Source organism: Cinclus cinclus, chromosome 3 (assembly GCF_963662255.1).
Source record: "Cinclus cinclus chromosome 3, bCinCin1.1, whole genome shotgun sequence".
NCBI lineage: Eukaryota > Metazoa > Chordata > Aves > Passeriformes > Cinclidae > Cinclus > Cinclus cinclus.
In genome coordinates, this window is record NC_085048.1 from 65364426 (window position 1) to 65386177 (window position 21752).

The window sequence follows — 21752 nt, forward strand, 5'->3', positions numbered from 1 at the left end:
GGTTGCATAAAAATAGCCCAGAACCAAGAGACTCTTGAGATCTGTACAGGAATATTAAGTAAATGATTGCAAAAAATATTCAAATGCATCAAACTAGTAGAACTGTTTAAATAGATGGTATGTAAAGAGAGAAACTGTGCATTTGACAGCCCTTTACTGTATAAAGCATTCTGAAATACAGCTATTTACACAACAGTCTGTGTTCTCTTATTTCTCACAATATTTCAAAATACTCATCTTCAAACTACCACTTGTCAAAATGAATTAGTTAGCATCTGCCTTTGTTAAAGACTTCAGAAACCTTGCTGAGTTGGTTTAAAGATTTATTTACAGTAATTACTAGGGAGGCTTGCAGTATCGTTCCTGTTTTGTGTATTACCATACAATATTTGTAGTTGGATGGGACCTACAAGGCTCATCAAGTCCAGCTCCTGGCCCTGCACAGCACCATCCCCAAGGGTTTTACACCCTGTGCCTGAGAGTGTTATCCAAATGCTTATTGAACTCCACCAGGCTGGTGCTGTAACCACTTCCTTGGGGAGCCTGTTCCAGTGCCCAACCATCCTTGGGGTGAAAAACCTATTCCTAATACATGATATTATGATGCTTTGCACATTGTGTTGTGTAATAGTTCTGAATTTTTCTTTAAGAAGAAAAAATGCTAGGTTAGTTAAGTTAGTAGAGTGTTGATTTATAAAATTGAAAGCTGTGTTAAACGATTTAGTGTAATAATCTCATTGTATTCTTTGGGCTAACATATGCATTTATTTAATGAGGGTAGATATGGTAGAAACAAGGCGTGGCTTATCAGGTTTTATTCTTTAGAATTTTTCTAGTGGAACTTGAAAAATAAATTGTTTCTCCCTTTGTTTTTTTCTCAGTTGAAAATCTATATGCTATAGTAGCAAATACTGTTTAGTAGGAGAAAGCTAGCACTTGTGGATGAATCTCATTGGTAATTTTAGTGGGGGAAAAAAGCATGTCTGTACACTTACAAGGACACAAGTCTATAGTTATATGCTTATGACTAACTGTCTTGATGCTTACTGTAACTTGCTCGATCTGAGGCTGTCTTACAATACGTTGTTTTCAAAATCAGGAGAAGGGGTATCAGGAGGAGTGTCTTAAGTTTCTAAATTCTAGAAGCACTTTGGGGTGTTTTAAGGGCCTGAGTTTTTCCAGCTGACAGTATTCCATTTCTTGTTAGTTTTATTTTTTATATAAACACAGTACTGATCAGCATTGAGTCTACCTGCCACCACTTGCTTTGAATCATATGTTATGATTTCTAATATTTCCAAGTTTAAAACATTTAATGTGCTTTAAAACATTTGTTTTACTGAGAAGCTGTTTCTTCATTTAACCTTCTTATGCCATGTTACATTGTTCCCATTTTCCCTTTAGATACACAGGTGAAGCAAGGGTTTTTCAGCAATATGAGGAAGTATTTTAGCATCTGGGTTTTTCTTCTGTCAGAATTTATAGATAGGGTCGTAGTGATTTTAGATCTGCAGACACGGTATCTTTGCTAAGTACTAAATTAATTCTTGGAAAAGATTTTTTAAAATAACAAGAACAATGTGCCTTTAGTTGTGAAAATTTGCTTATGACTCTTCAATTAAAATAGTAGATATGATTTCTTAGCAGTGCATTACTTCTAAAATACTGTGAGGACAAATTGCTTCTGGTGAAGTGATATATAAATTTGTAATAAGCATACTGAGTGGTTTGACTTAATTTTTAGGGATAAGCAGAGCACATGCAGAAAGCTAAAGACCTTGGCTGAAAAAGCCTTGAGTTCTTGTCCTTGTATGCTAAAGGAATAAGGACATGTGAAGGAAAAAAAGCTGGGTTATGATGAAAGAAGTAGTGTTTGGTTACCCTTGATTATGTTTATTTTGGCAGTGTTGCAAATGTGAATTCATGATGAGATATGTTTTTTTCCACTTTCTGTTGCGTAGAGTATATGTACATGTTTTCTTTGGAACTGGTAGAGAAAAGTAAATGACATAGGATACACTGGGAATACTGGTGTTTAAGTGTATTCTCCTCTCCCTGTAAAGCTTGTTACTATGTTGCTCAAGATGAGAACAAGTTCTTAAAAGTTCTCCAAATGCTGTGTGCTTTTATTATGTTTTCAGTGTAAAAACTGCAAGTACTTTTTTTGTGGGTTGTGGGTTTTTTGAGTGCTTTCTTATGGATATTATACAGAATAGAAAATGAAGCAGATGTTTCAACAGATGTCACAGGGGGCCTCTGGAGGGAATGGATGTTTCATGCACCAGAGGAAAGAAAACTACTGAAAGGGGGGGTAATCCAGAACTGTGTGGCCTGAGGTCCATTGAGCTCAGTCACTCATAGATTTTTGAGGTTGCAGCTGTTAAGAGTGGAAGGTTTTTATTTATTATGCTAATGTCAGGACACATATTCAGAAACCTCTATCACAAACAGAATTTCTTCTAATTTAGCAGCTATGAAATGATCTGTAAGGATTTCAGGGGCCCACTGCAAGCTCCTGTGTAAAGTGCTCCATCTTCAAGAGGAGTGTCGGAAGGAGATTGTTCTGCCCTGAGAGAAGAAGTCTTATTTGGGCCGCTGTGGAGATGTGCTTTTCCGAGAAGCTGCCAGGAGAAAATCAGGCAGACTAAGCTGGAAATGTTTTCTGGACAGGAGAAAACTGCTGAAGTGGAGGAAGGATGAAGAAGAAAAATTAAAAAAACTTTATATAAGGTAGAATGGGATATCAACTTAAGAGTCTTGCTGCACACTTGAGTACCTGTTGCAGTGGTTAGTCAGGTCTATATTGAGACTAACTTAATTTCACAGCAAGGAAGAATTGTAGAAACCTCCATATCTGTCTGGTAGTGCTTTACTCAGGAAACACCATCTTTTTTTTGCTTTTTTTCTTCCTTAATTAATCAAAATGCCTTTCCTAGTTATAATAACCATAACAAGAAAAAACTCTAAAAACTTGGAGTTAAAATTAGGTGATGGGCAACTCTGTTACCTTTATTTCACATCTTCTTATGCATTTATCCAGAATGTGGATATGGGTTGCAGCAGTCCTGAGTCAGCACAGTTCTTTGTAAGGTGTTAGTGCAGTGAATGTGATCTGCTACATTTTGTAGCTGGAGTTTTGTGGAAAAATGTCATCTTGCTAATGAATATGAACATACATTAAGAAGTAAAAGGAAGACCCCATTTAATTTGGGAACAAAAGCTTTTGTCATGGGAGCCTAGTAGCTTCCAAATATCTGAATCTTCTGTCTGAATGATGTAAAGCAACAGGGATGATGAAGTGATGTGTCTTGGGAGTCAAGAAAACCTTTCAAAAGGTGTAACAAGCCTTTGTCTTCTTAATTACTCAAAGTGGACTGTTGAAAGGGATTATGGAGAGGGCAAAGAGCAGCTCATGATTTCTCAGAGTAGAACTTGCTCAAAACAGCAGAGGCAGAAGACACATTTTTTCCAATTCATTAAAGGCAGCAAGCTCTAAGTCAGATGTTTGAGCCAGCTCATTTGAGAAGGGGCACATGCTTTGGTTGTTTGCACAGAAATCCTAGGACTAGAGGAGTAACACTTCTATTGTCACTATTGGCATCACTTAACACAGTGGCACAGTTGCTTTGACTTCAGTCATCCTTCCTGGTTTGGGCCTCTTTTGCCATGTTATCATAAATTGGCTCAAAGGGATAAAGAGTACCTTTGGCTTTTCAGTATTTCAGAACTAAAATGTATGTCTCATGTCCTGTCTGAGATTGAATGTGTGTCTGCTCCTTTGATCTGTGAGTTACTGCTCCCAATACTAAATCGTATAATAGGAATCTGTGGTACTGAAATAAAATGGTTTCCTGTAAATCCATTCTTTTCCCTGCTGCATGCTCTAATATGAAGTAGAGCCATCATCCTACCTTATGGGGAAAGAACTGCCAGGGCACGAGGAGGAAAGAGATTAAAATTTTAAGAGGATTTAAGAATTCTTGACAAAATAGTTTTTGCCTCATGCTTTTTAAAAACATGAGAAGCAGAAAATCAAGGGGAGAAAAAAAAAAAGAGAAAAAAATAAAAGCCCAGAAACATAGAGCTGTCAGAACGTATGAGGTGTTTGGGTTCTTTTGGTCTGGGTTTATTTGCATGTGGGATTTGAGAAGCATCTTTGGGCAGCAGAGAGCTGCATGAACAGCACTGCTTGCTGGAGTGTAGAAAACACTGAAGAACTCTAATGACAAAAGGGGGAGCAGAACCTGGAATCAACCCGGGCCACCATTCCCGAAACAGTGTAATGTCCAACAGAGAGATGACATCAAATGGAAAACAATTTGCTGAGAAAATACCCTAAGGTGGCAACACACTGTTGCCATCATAACATCTGTTATGATATGAACATGCTATGTCACAGCATTGGAGTAATATAATATTTTGGTGCGAGTATTATGAAAGATCTACATGTATTCTCTGATACCCAAATGAAAAGAAACGTTCTGCCAAATTCATAGTAGTGAAAATGCTGATGGCTGGAATTATACTCAGAAAGATATTTTCTATTACTTTTTGATCATTTAGTAGCTCTTGAAAAAAATAACTTTGCTGATTCAAGGGTTTTGGAGGTGTTTGTTGCTATTTTCCACAAGTGCCATAAATCCTATTACTTGTACTTTCAGCAGCAAGCAAGCTGATTTGCAGATATAGAGACTGAAACTTATATAAGAAGTGCAGGACTCCTGTGGCTTTAATGGTGTCTACAGCTGAATAGAAATAAATCCAGAGCAATTAAATTTAAAGGCAATAGTTTCTTCAGACCTTTTTAAATTGCAATGCCTTTTCTTTTCAGTGGGTTTCCTTTTTATTGCCACTTATTTATCAAGAGTTGTGTAACTTGAGACCATTAAAATGAGAATTAAGAATTAAATGTTGTATATTTGGGACTCTTGCTTGAATATCTGCTTAATTCCTGAAAGTCAGCCTGTTGTGGTAGTAGGGTTTTTTTGGTTTTGTTTTTGGTTTGTTTTTTTGTTTTTGTTTTTTTTTTTTTTTTTTTTTAGGTTGCTTGGGTTTTTTTTTAAATAATTCACAGTGGAAATATACAGGGGTACTCTCTTACATGGTGGTGATCTATCCAAAACAAATTGTATCTATATTATGCTAATGTATATATATTTTCATGATTTGATTTATGAGATCCAGTATAAGATACTCCATTCCACACTGCAGAGCCATGAAAAAAGCTGCTTGTACATATGCCAGTGTGCCTTGAAAATGAGAAATTAAAGCATTAAAGGACCATATTTTTTTTCTGTCATAGTTTTAAACTTATTTGTGCATCTGATACGAATATAAAGCAGGTGGTGAAAGTGTGATTATACTGCATCTGCACATTAAATAAACCCTGTGCACTGTGGAGGTGTAAATGTATTTGTTATGGTACAGTTCTACTTATTTTCCATTGAAGTGCCTTGACAGAAAATCCCATGGAAAGATACAGCACTTTTGAGATAAGAATCTGTTGCAGAGCAATGGCATTCTTTCCAAAACGGTATTTATCAAAAATCATGAGGTAGATGTTAAATATTTAGGATGCAGTGTGAATACAGAAGCGAAAAGAGGGAAATGTGTATTACTCTTTAGCAGGGTCAGACTTGGTGCGCAGAGTGCAGCCATAGAATTCATGCCATGAAGAGGATGAGGTGAATTTAGGGAGAAAGGATGCTATCCTTATCACTTCTTGATGGTGTTTTGCTTCTCTTCTCCCTGCTCTCTTTGGGAGCCAGGGATATTTTGTGCCTGTGAGTACAATCATGTCCCTTTAATGAAAAGAAAGAAGGAAAAATAAAAAGGTATCACGTCTGTAGGTGTATCTAATAGATGGCTCATAATTGTTGTGAGAAATGATATTGTGAAGTCCTTAGAAGTTAATTCCAGAAAATTACAGTTGCATTCTCAGGAATAAGAGTGCTGGTCCAGCAGTAGGCATAATTTAACCCAGTTCTGGGCAGTGGAGGGTATTTGCTACAGAGGCCTGCACAGAACTCTGACTCCTTTCATCACCCTCATTCTGCAGTAAATCTCTCTTGTGCTGGATGTGGCGAGGAGCTACCATGTTTTTCTGACCATATGAGGACCACAGACTTGAGACTTTGCTGCTGTGTTCACGTTGGTACTTGTCCTCTTGATGGTGATTCTTCATTCAGTCCAGCTTCTTCCTAATTTGTTTCAGGGCACTGCTATCCACGGATCTTACTGAGTGCAGTAGCCCATTATTAGCTCTTCCAGGCCACCATGGCTGTGTTGTCACTGTATTATCATCAATTAATTTTTGTCTGTTATTTTTGCTTTTGTGCTTTTTAAGCTTTTCACTCAGCTACAGATAACATAATATTAAAAAAATGGAAGCTCATTGGGTTTTTACTAAACCATATGCCTTGAGGGGAAAAAAAGTGCTGTTAATACTTTTGACAGTGTTGTAGAATTTGGCAACATGCTCATATTCTGTGTGTTCTTGATAGAAAGGCAGGCTGGCTTTGACATTTATAATTTGACACTAAATTATTTGACTGGCATGCGTATTAAAAACAAAACAAGAAACAACCCCAAACAAAAACCAAACCCCCCCACATCTGTTCTGTTCATTGCTAGTATGTAAAGAAAGAATTAAGAGTCACATTTAAATATAATGGTGTCATGAGACTTCTGTTATTGTCAAGCACAGGTATAAAATCCCATTGTCCCAGATTTCTCTTTCCGTTCCAGTCTTCAATTTTCTGTTTGCATATGGGCTTGTGTGTTAATTTTTAAATTTTGTATGACCATTGTTTTCAACTGTGTTAACTTCTTCCTGTTTTTGCATTGTCTACCATAAAAATTAGTCTCTCAAAACAAATGCACATTTGTTTCATTGGGGAATTGGGTTTTATTACACTTTGCTGCTCTCAATACAGCATAATGATGCAAAAAATTTAAGGAGAGGGTATTTTAATAATAATTAGTTCAGCTGCAAGAGCTATTCCAATAGCTGGAACTGTAGCACTAACAATATTTTCTCTATATATTTTAAGGTGATTACAAAAATCTTTTGTAGTAGTAGCAAGGGCCTCTGGCATTACCTTTAGTCTGACTGACAGATCACCTGTCATCTGCTAATGGTAACCAGTTACTGAAGGCTGAATGCAGTTATGCTTCAGCATAGCTAGAAGTTGTCTTCTCTCCTGATTACTCAGTTGAAAGGGGTAAAAAAAGACTCTTAATTGTCTTAATCTATACCACCCTAAATAGTTACATAGTTCAAGTAATTAATCATTTAAATTGTCAAAAATCCCCAATAAAGAAGAGCAAATGGAAAGCTAAACGACCTTGGAGATGCTACTTAAGCCATCAAGACCAGTCCTGTGCTCTTTGCTTAATTTTAGTAGTTTGGTTCAATACATTTTTCTTTAAGCTACTTTTCTGTTTAGTAAGTCTCTTCCATGTTCAGAAAATAATCTACTCTTAGTTGATGTTTGCAATTTAAATATGATTTGGTAACTCTTATGTTAGGGAACTTTTCATGTTTCTTGGGTAAGTAGAATCACTGACTATATGTGATACTTAGTTAAATAGGCATCAGGAGGAAAGGATGTCCAATGCAAAAGAAAAAGTAACATGGAAAAAAGTCTCTTGATGAGTTATGGACAAAGGTTATTTCTAGAAATGCACTGCCAGTGATTTATTTTTAACCAGTTAATACCACTTGGTTCATCTTCCTTCAGATACTTCAGTTATTAATGTAATGCAAATAATAAATCATTCAGGTTCTCTTTATACTTGTCAGATACATTTCTATGCTGTCTGTTTTGTCAGCAGCAGTGATGAAATACACTCATTGACTGCAGTCATCACAATCTAAATAGATAGCTGTCTTTCCCTAACACTGCAAAATAGGAATTTGTGGGTTTTATTCCTGAAATAAATCTACTAGAAAAACTTTTCTACCATAGGCTTTAGTGTTCATTTTTTTCCTGGAGTGCTTTTGTTAACTTTTGGTATACTTCAACAAGGCAGGAAGGTGGTTTCCTACACACAGCATTCCTCTGAACAGATTTTGCTGTTATTTTCTACTTGTTTCTTGAAATTCATATGTTTTCTTTTTTCTGACAGTTTAAAAAAAATAATAATTTGCTCTTTTTATAAATGTGTTTTAAAAAGTGCATGAAGTAATGTGGTTTTTTTCCCTTCATCCCAGTGCATGATCCATTTTTTTTTAAATAATTTATCTTCTTTCCAGATTATGCCAAGGACTTCTTCACTTAGTTGTTCTTTGAACTGTGGAAGTTACTAAATTAAGTAGACCATTTTAATGGGGAGGTTCGCAGTACTGTGGGTCTCTGTTCTGCTACTTGTGTCTTTATCCTGTATGAAATAGAAATAATAGTTACATAAAACAAATAATTCTGTTAGGAAAATGTATTGGTTGGTAGAATAGTGGATGGATATCCTTGTCTTAGACTGTGGCTTTATTTGCTTTCTTTTTCCCTCCCCCTTCTCTACTTGTAACCCTGACTGTGTCGTTGTAGAGACAGACTTTGCAGATAGAGTTCAACAAGGGAAAAAATGGTCTAATGTGTTCTAGCCTATAATTTATTATTAGTATGTGCTCTGGGGAGATGTGATGGTGGAGAGCAGGGGCATGCCAGAAGGAGGCTGTGACAGTGTGGCAAGTCTGCACTAGAGCAAGCTTCTGGCAGGACGTGCGGAGAGTGGAGGCCAGACTTGAGCCAATTTGCTGCCAGGATTTGTGACCCTGTGGGGTCCCACAGTGGAGCTTTCTGTTCCTGAAGGACTGCTTCTCATGGAAAGGACCCACACAGGGGCAGTTTGTGAAGAGCTGCAGCCTGTGGGAAGGACTCACATGGGAGAAGTTCATGGAAGACTGTCTTCTATGGGAGAGACTTGACAGTGGAGCAGGTAAAGTGTGAGGAATCCTCCCTGTGAGGAGGGAGGAGTTGACAGAGTGTGATGAACTGACGACAGTCACAATTCACTGTCCCACTGCACTGCTCAAGGGAAGGAGGTGGAGAAATCAGGAATGAAGTTAACCCTGGGCAGAAGAGAGAGGTGGGAAGGAAGACTGAGTTCTATTTCTCATTGTCCTTCTCTGATTTGATTGGTAATAAACTAATTTCCCCAAGTCAAGTCTGTTTTGCTCATGGTAGTAACTGGTGAGTGACCTTGACCTTGTCCTTATCTTGACCCATGAGCAGCTTTGGGTACCTGGTGTCCAGACATGGTCAACCACACCATCTTTCTACCCCATCCTTATCCAAGCAGTCTCTGAATGTTTCTCTGCGTGCTTCTCCTGCTCTCTACTCAGTTCTTGCTCTGCAGATTGCATTTTGAGTGAGCTGTGGTGTGTTTTGGAAGCACTGGGCTTATGGTACAGACAAGTTGGCAGGTACTTGGTAGGATAGAAGTGAACAGGTAAACTTACTTGATCAATATTGTTAAGAAACTTTTAACATACAACTGCAGAATTTGTAGGTGTTTATGCGAAGAAATATTGATTTTGATTATAATGTCCAAGCACTACATTGCAGGTGAAATAAGCACTGGCTGGAGTTAACAATGACAAGATTTCTATGAATTTAAGGCATAGTTTCACTTGAGCAATAGGTTTCTTTCCCAATGTCATGGAGTTTATTATAATAATCTGAACACACATGCATGAAAAAAAATTATTTTTCTCAGAGGAAGCTGTGCATAAAGTGATGCTGTAGGATTTTAGAAACATCCTTGGTATCTCTGCTCTATTAGAATTCTACAAGGCACTCCTTGAATTTTTATGTAACTAAGTAGCTTTTATAATTTGTTGTGGTGTGGTTTCTTTCCATTTTTGACTTACCCAGTACACTCCATTTTCCAAAAATCAACAGCAAGCAAAGAACTAAAAATCTAAAGAATTCATGAATGCAGGAAGAAAATTTTATATCTGTAGAAGCAAGTACTTGGAATGGAAAAAAAAAAAAGTTGTGGCTTCCTTTGCAATTTTAATTACTTTACCCTATCTCCTCTTATTTTATGTGAAATTATTTCATAGTTAATTATTTTCCAACTGATTGTAAACTTTTGTATCATGTGGGATGTTTGATGTGCAGAATATATTATTTTTTTTTCCTCTCTGCACCCCTACTACATTTTTGTACGCTAATGAAATGAAATTCCATGCAAAATGACCCATTTATCAGTGGGGTTTTGAGGTGAATGACAGTGAAGCACCTTTGTGCTTCACAAAATCATTAATTAATTTTAATAATACTCCTTGATGTACTACCTGCATTATACATTTGGGATCTTAGACACAAAGGATAAAAACCAGCATGAGAATTTTTAGCATATTTAACATCAAACAGGCATACTGTCAGATTCAACTCTGTTGACAGGAACATTCTGCATGAGGTCTTTAGCTCATTATTAAACAGAACTGTAAGCTGGCTGTCACACTCCATAGATGATTATGGCTGGTATGAAATACCTCATATAATTTCAGCATTTCTTTCCTAGAAAGGGATATATCTATCTTGATAAGACAAATAAGATTATTCATAAACCCTGCAGCCCTGTCTCAGTTTTGCATAGGCTCCTCTTTGCTGTTGTGTGTCACTTGCATACCTTGATGATTTTAAATATAATCATGTTCATAAACTGCCTCAGTTTTTGTGTGTCCCCAGACAGGCTTAATGTTTATCATTGTTTTTCTCAGATTCCCATGTCAGGGTCATACTTCAGAATCAAGAAATAGGTAAGTTATTGTTAGGCGCATTTGTCTTCAGTTATACATATGTATGTATATATACATACTATTTACCAGAAAAATCATAGCTTTTAGATTTGCTCTGGATGTGCCTATGGCACATACAGTCTTCTAAGTCTGTCAGTACTTAGTTAACATGTTCTGGGAATGTGAAGCTAATCATGCAGATGGGCATTTAGGAAGTCAGTGTTTCCTCATCTTTATGGGTAGATGATGATTTTCTTTAGGAATAATTAGTAGGGTTATTAATCTAAACAATTGAATTCTCTTCTAACACTACAGCTGTCTAATTAAGGAATCTATTAATTAATCGGAAGGTTCTCCAGATGTCTACTGAGATACTGTCCCTTGAGCAGCAATATTAGCTGTTGACTTTTTGCAAACCTAGAACTAGAATCTTTAATTTGTTTGGTTGTAAATGAAGCAAGAGCCCGATTTATTAAAGTTGTATCGTTTCCTCTGACTAAAAAGCTATTTTTATTGGTTCTTTTTCACCTGATATACATGTGACTAGATAATGTGTCATTAAAATCTAAGGCAATGGTATTCAAATGCTTCCTTTCCAATGACCTAGAAAAAGCTTTTGCAGAAATGAACATTACCATACAAACATGCAAATAGCTTAATTGCTTTCAATTTCAAAAACCTACTTACTTTGTGCCAGTAAGTCATGATCTTACCTCAGTGTTCTTATCTGTGGCATGCTGCCTTGCAGTGCAGCCTGAAAACGTGCTGTCATTTGGGTCAAGTCTGGCAAAGTCAGCCTGTCTGATTCAATCTGACCATTTCTCTGTTTCTCAGACAGGAATGAGAAATGTTTTCACCACTCACTATGTGCATGGGTTTGAGCAACAACAAAAAAAGTTTCTCGACAACACTGCAATATGAAGGATTTGCAGTGTGTGTGCTGTGCTGGTCTGCTTGGTTTGTAACTTCTTTTGGAAAAGCAGATTTTTCAACGATAAGTGTTAAAACTTGTTTGGCATATTTTCTTTCACAACTAAAGCAATTAGTACTTTATTCAGCAATGAAATTGTCATCATCGAAAAGTACTGAAACTGATGTCCGTGCTTCCCTCTCTGTTCCATAGAAGCCAAGGTATAAGTGACCTCGTCAGTTCTAATTATCGTACAGCAGGCTGGGATGTAATTGCTAAGTTACCATGGCTGCATTTTTGTTAGCACATTGTTTTCCTCAGCGACAAGGATCTATTTTATTTATCTTCTCCCTTCTTCCTCTTAGAATTTCCTCCCTTTTAATTGATCAGATACAAATGAAGGTAAGGAGGAGGAATTTAGCCCTCAAGAAAATAGCATTCATTTTAATGAAGAGCTAGAATGCAAACCGCACCCTCTCTATTCCTGTGTTAGTGTGCACAACACTCCAAAAACTTGCCAGCCCACAGCTGCCAGTGTTGCTGTATTATTGGAACATATGCAGAGTTGTCTGCTTTTCCCCAGTGCCATGCATCCATGCTGAGCATGGTGCTGTACTGTGAAAGGATAGTGTCAGAGGAGCCGAGGGCATATGTTCTCAATTGTTGTTTGTCCTTACTGACATTTTGCTGGGGGCTTGGGCTGTTTGGGAAGGTAGTTTTACTGAGGTGACAGGCTGGGTTTTGCCAGCTGGCATCAAACTTACACAAGCTACTGGTAACAAGAAACAAGAGCTTTGAATTAAACATTATACAAATTCAGACCTGAGCTAAACTGATTTTATGTAGGAAACACCTTGTTCAGGATCCTTCAGCTTCTACCCATTTTATTTAGTGTTAACACAGGTATTTTAGGGAGTTTTGTGATTACATTGGCTTGGTTTCCAGCTGAGTTCTGGGAACTGAAGACTGAGCCAGGGTATAATTCTGTTCCTAGCTATAGACTGAGCTAAAGATAACTGCTAAGTGTTCATTGTCTGGACTGTGTTGTGCAGAAACCTACAGTTGCACTATATCAATAGCTGTCTGCATGTGACTAACCAAGCAAACAGGACTATCTGGAAAACAGAATGCTGGACAACCAAGGAAATAAATTCTGAATCTATTAAAGGAAGAAAATAGAAAACCTAGCTCTATATAACTCTTTTGAATTAGGAAGACTCTCAGTCTTTTCCAAGGTCAAAAGCTGTATTTAGCTCTTCTTCAAGAATTCTCAGTGTTCCTGTAAATTTTTGGGCTGGTATTTAAAAGACAAATCTGAGCAATTGTTAATTGAAAAGCTTTTAGTGACAGCTGAACAAGTAGTATTTTAGTGTTCAGTATTTATTTTTTCTTCTAGCTTATATGTTTCTATTCCTATAACTGAAGAGAAGTACTTCAAAAGCAAATAACTTCTTTCCCTTCCACCTGCCCCTGTACCCCCCCCAAAAAAAGGAAAATAGGAAAAACCTTAACTAGGTTTGCATTTACTACAAAACAGTAACCAACAGCATTATAATTTGATTTAGGAGTGGAGGTGTTTGTGTAGTTGCATCTTAAATATTTTCTTTGACGAAAGAATCTGTAGAATCTGGCTAATCAGAAATGGGAAGAGCATTTTTCTTTCTCCTACATCCCCACTTCCTTCCTTGATTTCCTCTTCTGCATCTGAATCATCTGCCCTACCTTCCAAGCTCAATTCATTACCTAGTTTTAAAATGCTACTAAGTATCACTTGCTATAATATTAGCCCTTTTATGTTCTGTAGATTTAAGGCAACAATGCTAAGATTTGTTTGAGAAATAAAGTGAAATGAGTAAAACTCACTGTTCACCTACTTTTTTCTTGACTTTCAACTGTGTCATAAAGGTTTTCACTCTGTGGTTCACAAGTTATTTATGGTCTGGTAAGTATGTAGCAAGTATTATTTGATCCTTAGAGAGCTAACTAATTGCATGTATCTTATTAATTTTCAGTTTTAAATTTGCATTACAAGAAAGACAAAACCACATTACTAATATTGCTCTTTTACATAAGCAACTTATATAGTCATTGAAAAGATGTCATAAGACATGTGAAAAGTTGTCAGTTCCTATGAAAGGAAAGATGCATGTAAGACATAGACATAGTCTGTAGTATAAAAGCATTTGAGAAATCCTCCTCTCCAACCTGGGCCTTAAGGTGCTCATGGGTTCTGCTCCATGGACCAGTGAAATGTAAAACCTACATCTAGAAGTTTTCAGAGACAGAATTAAGATCTGCTGATCTACAGGACTGATTGTATCATGTGATTGTATTTTGTGCCTTTGAAATTGTTTTCTGGCAGTGGAAGCAAAGGTCTGGTTTTTAGTCTTGGCTCTATTAATATCTTGACTTTTACCCTTTTTGTGTCCTAACCAAAGCTACATTTATAGTCTTTACTTCAATCTCTTTCATTTTGTTTTTAAAAAGGACAATGTAACTATCACTGCTGTATTACTCTACAGTTTACACTACCACTAATAAGACTATTGAGGCAAAACCTTTACCCTATCTTGTTTAAGAGTTTTCTATATTATGGGTTTTCACACTAAATGCTGAAGAAATGCAGTTTTGTTATCACCACAATTTAATGAGAAGTTTCCTTTTAGGATGGACAAAGTAGATAATAATTCATTACATTGAGCTCCCTTTTTGGCTAGGGTTGAGAGCTCCCTGAAGGGCACAGATTAAAAGCATATTTTCAAGGTGAGATGATTTCAACAAATAGCAGTCTTTATCTCCCTGACAAACTCTTGTATGTGCTTGCATTTTTCATTTCATTACTTTGTTTCATTCCCTTGACATTAGTTGCCTGTAGTGTGTTGATGTATTTCTACTCCATCAGGATGTCTCCTGTATAGTAGATTCTAGCTATACGAATAACTGGCTAGGCAACAGGGATATGCCAGTCAAATTTCCAAACAGGCATGAATAAATAAATTCCAAAATGAGTCTCACAGAAATGGATGTCTGTCTTTGGTCCCGTTTCTTCAAAGAGTAGGACAGCATGGAGGCTATGCTATGTTTGGGAAAGACAGGTTTTTAAAGATAATTCAGTTTGAGCCTTCTGTTTTTTGATGTATGTGCTAAAGATCTTTGAAATAAGAATCAGTTTTGTTCTTCCAGCCTACCTAAACACAGCTGCTACAAGCTGCTGTGTCAAGTCTGTGCCGAATGGAAGTGGAAGGACCCTTTAGTCTCCTATTCAGGTAGACTCTCAGTATACAGTGCATGATACTTCAGTACTTTAAATAAACATGCTGTGTCAGGCATACTTGATCATAGATAGCCTTCTTCTGATTAGAGCAGGTAAGCTTAGTGTCTGCTTTTTCAGAAGTGCTGAGCATCTACAAAGCTCTGAGTCCCTTGGATTTGCAAAAACTCAGCATCTTTGGAAGAGTCACACCACTAGCAATGACAGAATTGGAGTATCCAATTAGGTGATCTCATTGTAAATCCAGTTAAATTATAGATGTTAGTGTACTTATGGAGTCGGATAATCACATGAATGCATACTTCCATTGAAGTCAATAAATGTTAAATTACTCAGTGTTTTTAAAAATCCAATTAGGCACTGAGACAGCTGAATAACTGTAGAAATCTGATGTACGGGGACATGAATTTATAGGTATGCCATCCATTATGCCAGGAGACTCTGAAGGAAAACTGAGGAATGAAAAGCCCAGTCAATGGGGCATTCAGTGGCTAACTTTCATAAGCTGCTTTAAAGCTTAGGATCGCTGCCTCTGCTTTCAGAATTTTATGGCCCATATGTGGGAAGAGAATAACTTGGCATACAGCAATCCTGAAGCCCAGCAGTATGTTTATATATTCAGCACTCTATTGCCCTTGGCATAGAAATCTAAATATTGAGCCACTGCTGTACTTTGTAACAACTTTTTGCCAAATTCTTTCCTCAGATATATTCATGCAATGCCATTAAGTTTGGTGGGTGGAACCTAATAAACATTAAAAGGAGCAATATTTGGGAAAGCAGGAACTCTTTAGACGGATTTGCCTTTTTTTTTCCCCATTATTAGCATATTTAGCTCAATTTTCTTTTTCTCCTGATCTTTGTGAAACATCAAAACACAACATATTCTATTTCTTGTTTGTAAGCAAAAGTTAGTCTCTTTGAAGGGAGGGGCTAATTATGGATGGTAATCAGAAAGCCTGAGTGGAGAAGTCCAGTTTTATTGAGATGGTTAGCCAATATGAGTCACACGAGACAATGCAAAGATAAGCAATTTCATTTGTCTGGCAGATTTTCAAAAGCTATTTCAAGGCAGGCCTAGAAGCCTTCCGTGAATATGGATGGATTAACATAGTTACTCTTTTAGTTGATTTTAAAAAAACCTCAAAACTTTAAGGCTACCACATGACTATCAGCTCCCCGTGAACTTTTCCAAAACGCAGCCACAGATAAAGCAAGAAGTTTTTCATCATATATTATTAGAAAAGTATTTTTTTTGTTTCTCTTTATTTAAATGAGTGGTATATAGAAAGGGATTCAGAAATTTATTTGAAGTTTCCTTCAGTTGTGTAGTAGTTGTCCTGCTTTGCCTTGACTAGTCAGCATAGCTTTTTTAAAACGTGTTTTTAACATCTTAAGATGTTAACAGATTTTTGTTATAAAAATTCTATAAGGTGGTCATTTAATATACCTTAAAAAGTAAAAAGGTGTAAGATGCATTTGTTGAATGTTGAATACAGAAACTGCTAAAATGAAGGATTGAGTTACAATTCTGTATGGTCTGAATATGTTTGTCTCATTTTGTTCTACTAGTAAAGATATAAATTTATACCTAAAAAGCATCTAGTGAAATGCAGCTAAATTAGTGTATCTTGCTACAAGGCTATTTCCTTTTCTTGGAGAGAAGAGAGGAGGGGTAGATCTGAGGGCATTGTGGTGGTACTGCCTTAATGGGAGAATGTTGTGGTTTTTTAGGAAGTTTGATAATGGGTATTTAGCAGCGCTTTCAACCTTCACATTATTTTACTTTTATTTTTGAAGATAGGGGTCTGGATTAAGAAAAACTCTATGTACTTAGTGGTGATAACATTTAATAGCACTGAACAGTGATCCCTGAGAATACACTGTTCTGTATGATTCTTCCCTGTCATGTGGCTTTTTTCTCAATGTGGCAGGTTTTTAGAGGTATGGAAATTTTTCATTGCTTGACTTGAGAAAATTTTACCTCAGTAGAATGACTTACAGTGGTCAAGGTATAATATTTTTAATGGGCCTGATCACTACATTTATACACGTGTGTGTGTTAAACTTTGTTAATATTGAATTTCTATTTTTTGTGGTTTTAGTTTTTTGGACTAAGCTATCGTTTCTGGAAACAAGATGAGAAAAAATGTTTTACATTCAAAATAATTCGAGAAGCTGTTAATAAAATTAGCTTTATCTGTTGAGATCAATAATTTGAGCACTGCTTTGAAATTTAAGAGTAGGTGGCCTTTTTGTCAGGGATATCTCTTCTATGATTAATTTGCCAAATGACAAACTTGTGAAGTCTGCTTGCATGGGCTGAATAGAGACAAAAGGGAGATTTTGAAAAAAAGTTAATCTTCTCTGTAGTTGAAGGGAGTCAAGTTTATCCTGGACTGATTCAAGAGATCAAAGTTAAGGTTCCTGCTGAGTTTCTCTCTTTCTTCATGACTTCTGGAGGAAGTCAAGGGTGAGAGAACTTACTTGACTGAAGTTAGTCCTGGTGAATTCTCACTTCAAGGTTTTCTGAATTGGTGTGTGAGCATTTTTCAGCATGTTTTAGTTTTGCTTGTGCTGACCAGTCTGTGCACATATCACCCCCTGCCCCAAGATACTTAACATGCTTTAGCCTGGAGCTACATCATTAAAGCTGGATTCATTTTTCTGCAATTGCTGCTCCTGGCTGAAGAACTAGCACTGAAACTGAAATCACAGCCCCTATTTTGCTGTGCTCTTGGTGAACCCTGTGCTCACCCTCAGGCAATGCTGTGTAAGAAGCTGTCAGACGGGAGTGTGCAAAGCAAGAGGGAAAGAGCAGGGCTGAAGCATTTTGGTGGCAGCAGAAGAGTGCTGGGCGGAAAAAGAAATAGTATTCCCGAGAGTTCATATCTTTTTGTGATATTGGGGAGGACAGGGATTGGAGAACAACATCAAAGCTCAGCAAACTTAAAAAGACCGCACTAACCCAAAGCAAAAAATGCCCACTTGGTATTTGAACATATCACTAAACCCCCTGCTCTTATGTATTCTCTTTTACTTTTTCCTATGTTGTTGCCCAATGCTTTTTGATTTCAGATTTCCATAATAAACCCATTTATAGTGAAGTGTCCTGAGAGTATGATGCTTTTGTGTGTTGAGTGTGCTTTGACATAATTTATCTAGAACTTGACAGGGATTCCTTCCTTGATGATTAAAAAACATTAATGAGATGGGTACTTGTCAAGACTGGATTATGGCCATCTTCATGTTAGTGACAGGGCAGTGGAATAACTACTGAAAACAAATGTGAAGCACACATTTTTGCAATGAGTTATTGATCTCGATAGAGGAAATAAGAGATTGGAATGTCTGGGAAGCAAAATATAGACACTCATTGATATTTTAATCAGGTGTATCATGATGTTGTTAATGTCAAATTAAAAGCTGTACATGACATTACTAAGTAATGTCTTTTTACAGAAGCATAATTTGGTCTAGAAAGAAAAAAAATGAGTGGATGTGGATTTTATATTTATTAAGCCAAAATGCACTATGGCTTATGTGACATGCAAATAGATTTCTTCAACATGTACATGAGAATTCTTAATTGCCATCAGATAAATTGATGATAATTCAGCTAGATACCGAACATATGGTTGACAATGCATCTATAACAATTATCAGATTAAAAATTTAAGCATACACTAATGCTTGTTGAATTTCTTAGCTATTTAGCTATTTTTATTTGACAAATTGAAATAGGTGGCATCCTGGGGAAGCAGACAAAAGTCTGGTCTATGAAGGCTTATTATCTTTAAATAATGCTTTATAGACACTGCTTTGCTTTGACATCTCTTCACAGATTTTTATTTTGTAGTGTCAAAACAATTAATGGGAAAATAATAATTTAGAGGCGCTTCATCTTACTTGTCTTCAGTTTGCTAATGAGCTCCTGTCTGTATCTCTGGAAGTTTTTAATATGTATGTGTGAGGAAAGATGGGGAGTGCACTGTTGCTGCTGCTTTGGTAAGGTTTCAAGAAAATTGTAACCATCAACAGCTATTTTTACAGAGACACACATACATATCTAATCTCAGAAGTATGCTATGTGAGGTGCAGTGAATGTTTCCTGCTCACCATAATTTATATGTCTTCCAGTAGGAGATAAACAACAAAGTATTAGGGTTTGGCATTAGCAGAATTTTGCATAAATATGTGGAGATACTTTGAGAGTATATTGATCTCTGAAATTGGAGGGAAAAAAATTCTTTCTTTTGCTGTTTGTGTCATGCAATTGGAGAAAAATGCAGCAAAATTGAAAAAACTGTTAAATAATAACTGTTTTAATCCCTTTTAATTTTGCAATACATATTTTAATTGTTTCCATAAAATCAGCAGGCTCTATCCATTTTCTTGTTCATTACTGTACCCAGTGTGTTTTCCTGTTCAAAGCCTCATTAAAAAAAGGGTAGCTTTAATTATGAGACATGATGAATGTTTCTGGGATTTTAACACTTGATGTGAGAATTTTAAATTGTCTTTATTTTCTCATTTATTTTTCATTTTTATGGTAAACTATAGCAAAGCAGTAGTTAGGAAGATCCAGCACTTAATTGTCTGGTCTTGAGCAATGACAAACAGTCCTCCATTCTGACTTAGCCACATACTTTTTTTGGCACATTGGTTTTTGGGTTGCAGCACAGGGATTGCAGGATTACATTGTCCACTGGGTTAGTAAACTGTTCTTGTCTGGCTGCAAGTCAAGTATGTTGTAAGGAGAACCTAAACTTTATCTCAACTTTTTAGCCTTTTTGTTTCTTAAAGACAATCATTTGAAAAACTGTCTCCTATCTCCTCTATTTTTTCTAGCTGAATAGTTTTTTTGCATAGCAGGTGATTTCTCTTAGCAATATCTAAGCATAGATTTCTTCTAAGACATTTGTGGGCGTTATGTGCCAAAATACTGTAATTAGCTTACTAGAAAGTGTGATCATCATGTGTGCAAACATTATCAAGCACATGATCGCATCTTGTGACTTCAGTTTTGCCCATTTGGCAATCCTGTGGGATATCTGCTTCCATTTAAGCAGTGCAAAGGGAGCAGACTTGTTTCCTGATCCCTGGCCAAGCTGTAACATTTGAAGTGAGCATGTGGGTGGCTGTAGGGGTGAGTAAAGACCACTTCACCAGGAGAAGAGTTTGGCTTGCTGGCTTTTTCAGCTAAATTAGCCTTCAAACTGAAGGGAAGCAACCTGCTCAAACTATAAAGAAACTGTTGGCAGGACAGCAAACAGTTTCCTCTCTGGCTGGATTTGCCAGGATGTGAACAGCTACATTTTAGATATGTGTAAAGTAAAATCCAGTTTTGCAATACACATTAGCTTTTTTGCTTCAAAATGGTAATTTACAGAGACTTGATTTTTTTCCCCCTTTTTTTTTTCCCCCAAATTGTTTCTTAGTATAAGGTTTCTGTGTTTATAGAGAGAGACCCCTTTTTTCTGGTTTTGGATGGTTGTGTATTTTGTCTTTACATTAAGGATTTTTAAAATAATGGGAGTATTTGGGGATTAAAATTCTCTTACTGAAATCAGTCAGCAAAAATCAAGAGCTTGGATGGGAAGAGTATCAGGCCAATAATGGGTAGGAAAAAGCTGGTTCCACTTGTTCACAAGCCCACAGCATTTTCTCATACAACAATTGCTGAGAGGTTGTGTGTGGTCAGCACCACACTGGTAGCCTTAGGCTGACTGGAGCTGCTTCAAACAGTCCTAAATATCACCAGATACAGAGGAATCTGTTGCATGTTCCCATTGTTCCTGCTCATAAGAAGCAATCCATGCATAGGCAGGCATAAAAAGTCTGGTTATCTTTAGATTAGGTTATAATAGTTTTAACAGATCTGCCACAAACTTAAAATTCAAAATAATAGTGGGTTATACCCAAACCTGTTACATCTCTGAGTGATTTAGTCCTTGCTGAGAGTTAAGCTAATACAGCAAGTTGTGGGGCCTCATGTCAGCATTTTGCAGCTTTAATAATCACAAAACATTAGGCTCACAAGAACTGTTCTTAATACAGTTCAAGCATACAGTGAAAATTGTTTCCAATAAAAACTCTCTTGAAATATTAACTGTGATTATTTCACTATTGTAAGTAGCTAGATCCTATTTGGTTGAAGAATATTGTGGGCAAATAAGTAACTATGGAGTGATGAGAACTGAGAGAAAATAGGTTCTTTCCCAATTTGGTAGGTTTAAAAGAAAAATTATGCTAGATGAAAGGTTTGTTATCATTTATTGATGATATTTTTATGCCTTCAGAACACCTTAAATTTGAAAGTATCGGTGCCTCAGGAAGCTAACTCATTTCTCTGTAGGTGCTAAAATTTCCATGAATGTGTAATATGAAATCTGATACATTTGTTTTACTGAATTGAGATGTAACTGTATTAACTTGTTATAATCCCTCTGCTAAATTGGGTTCTGCATGTTTTGTCACTATTACATTTCACTATGCATTGTACATATTTAAGATATGTAATTCTGCAATTGCCTGGGAATAGTTGTGAAGAGGTTGTTATGGTCTCTCTTGCACAAGTAATACATCTTTAGAAAACAGAATTAGGTCATTGGGACACACATTTAAGTGATTTAGCTCAAACAGGAACTGAGGAAAGAGTACTTGTCTGTGTCCTGAAGTTCTCCTGACTTTTCATCTTAAGGCTATGTGTTACGGCTGCCGTCCTTCCTCTGGAGGAAAATCAGGTCATTTTGGTCAGTGTTTAGCTTTTTCTCCTGGTAAGTGAAGCACCAATCAGCCCTGGGGTATTGCTGTAGCTGTAC

General features: G+C 36.7%; 1 protein-coding gene across 1 annotated transcript in view; it reads left to right on the top strand.

The window, feature by feature from the left end:
• The window catches only part of LOC134041888 (SAM and SH3 domain-containing protein 1-like), a 522564-nt gene that overhangs the window by 39362 nt on the left and 461450 nt on the right, over positions 1–21752 (top strand). The window lies entirely within an intron of this gene.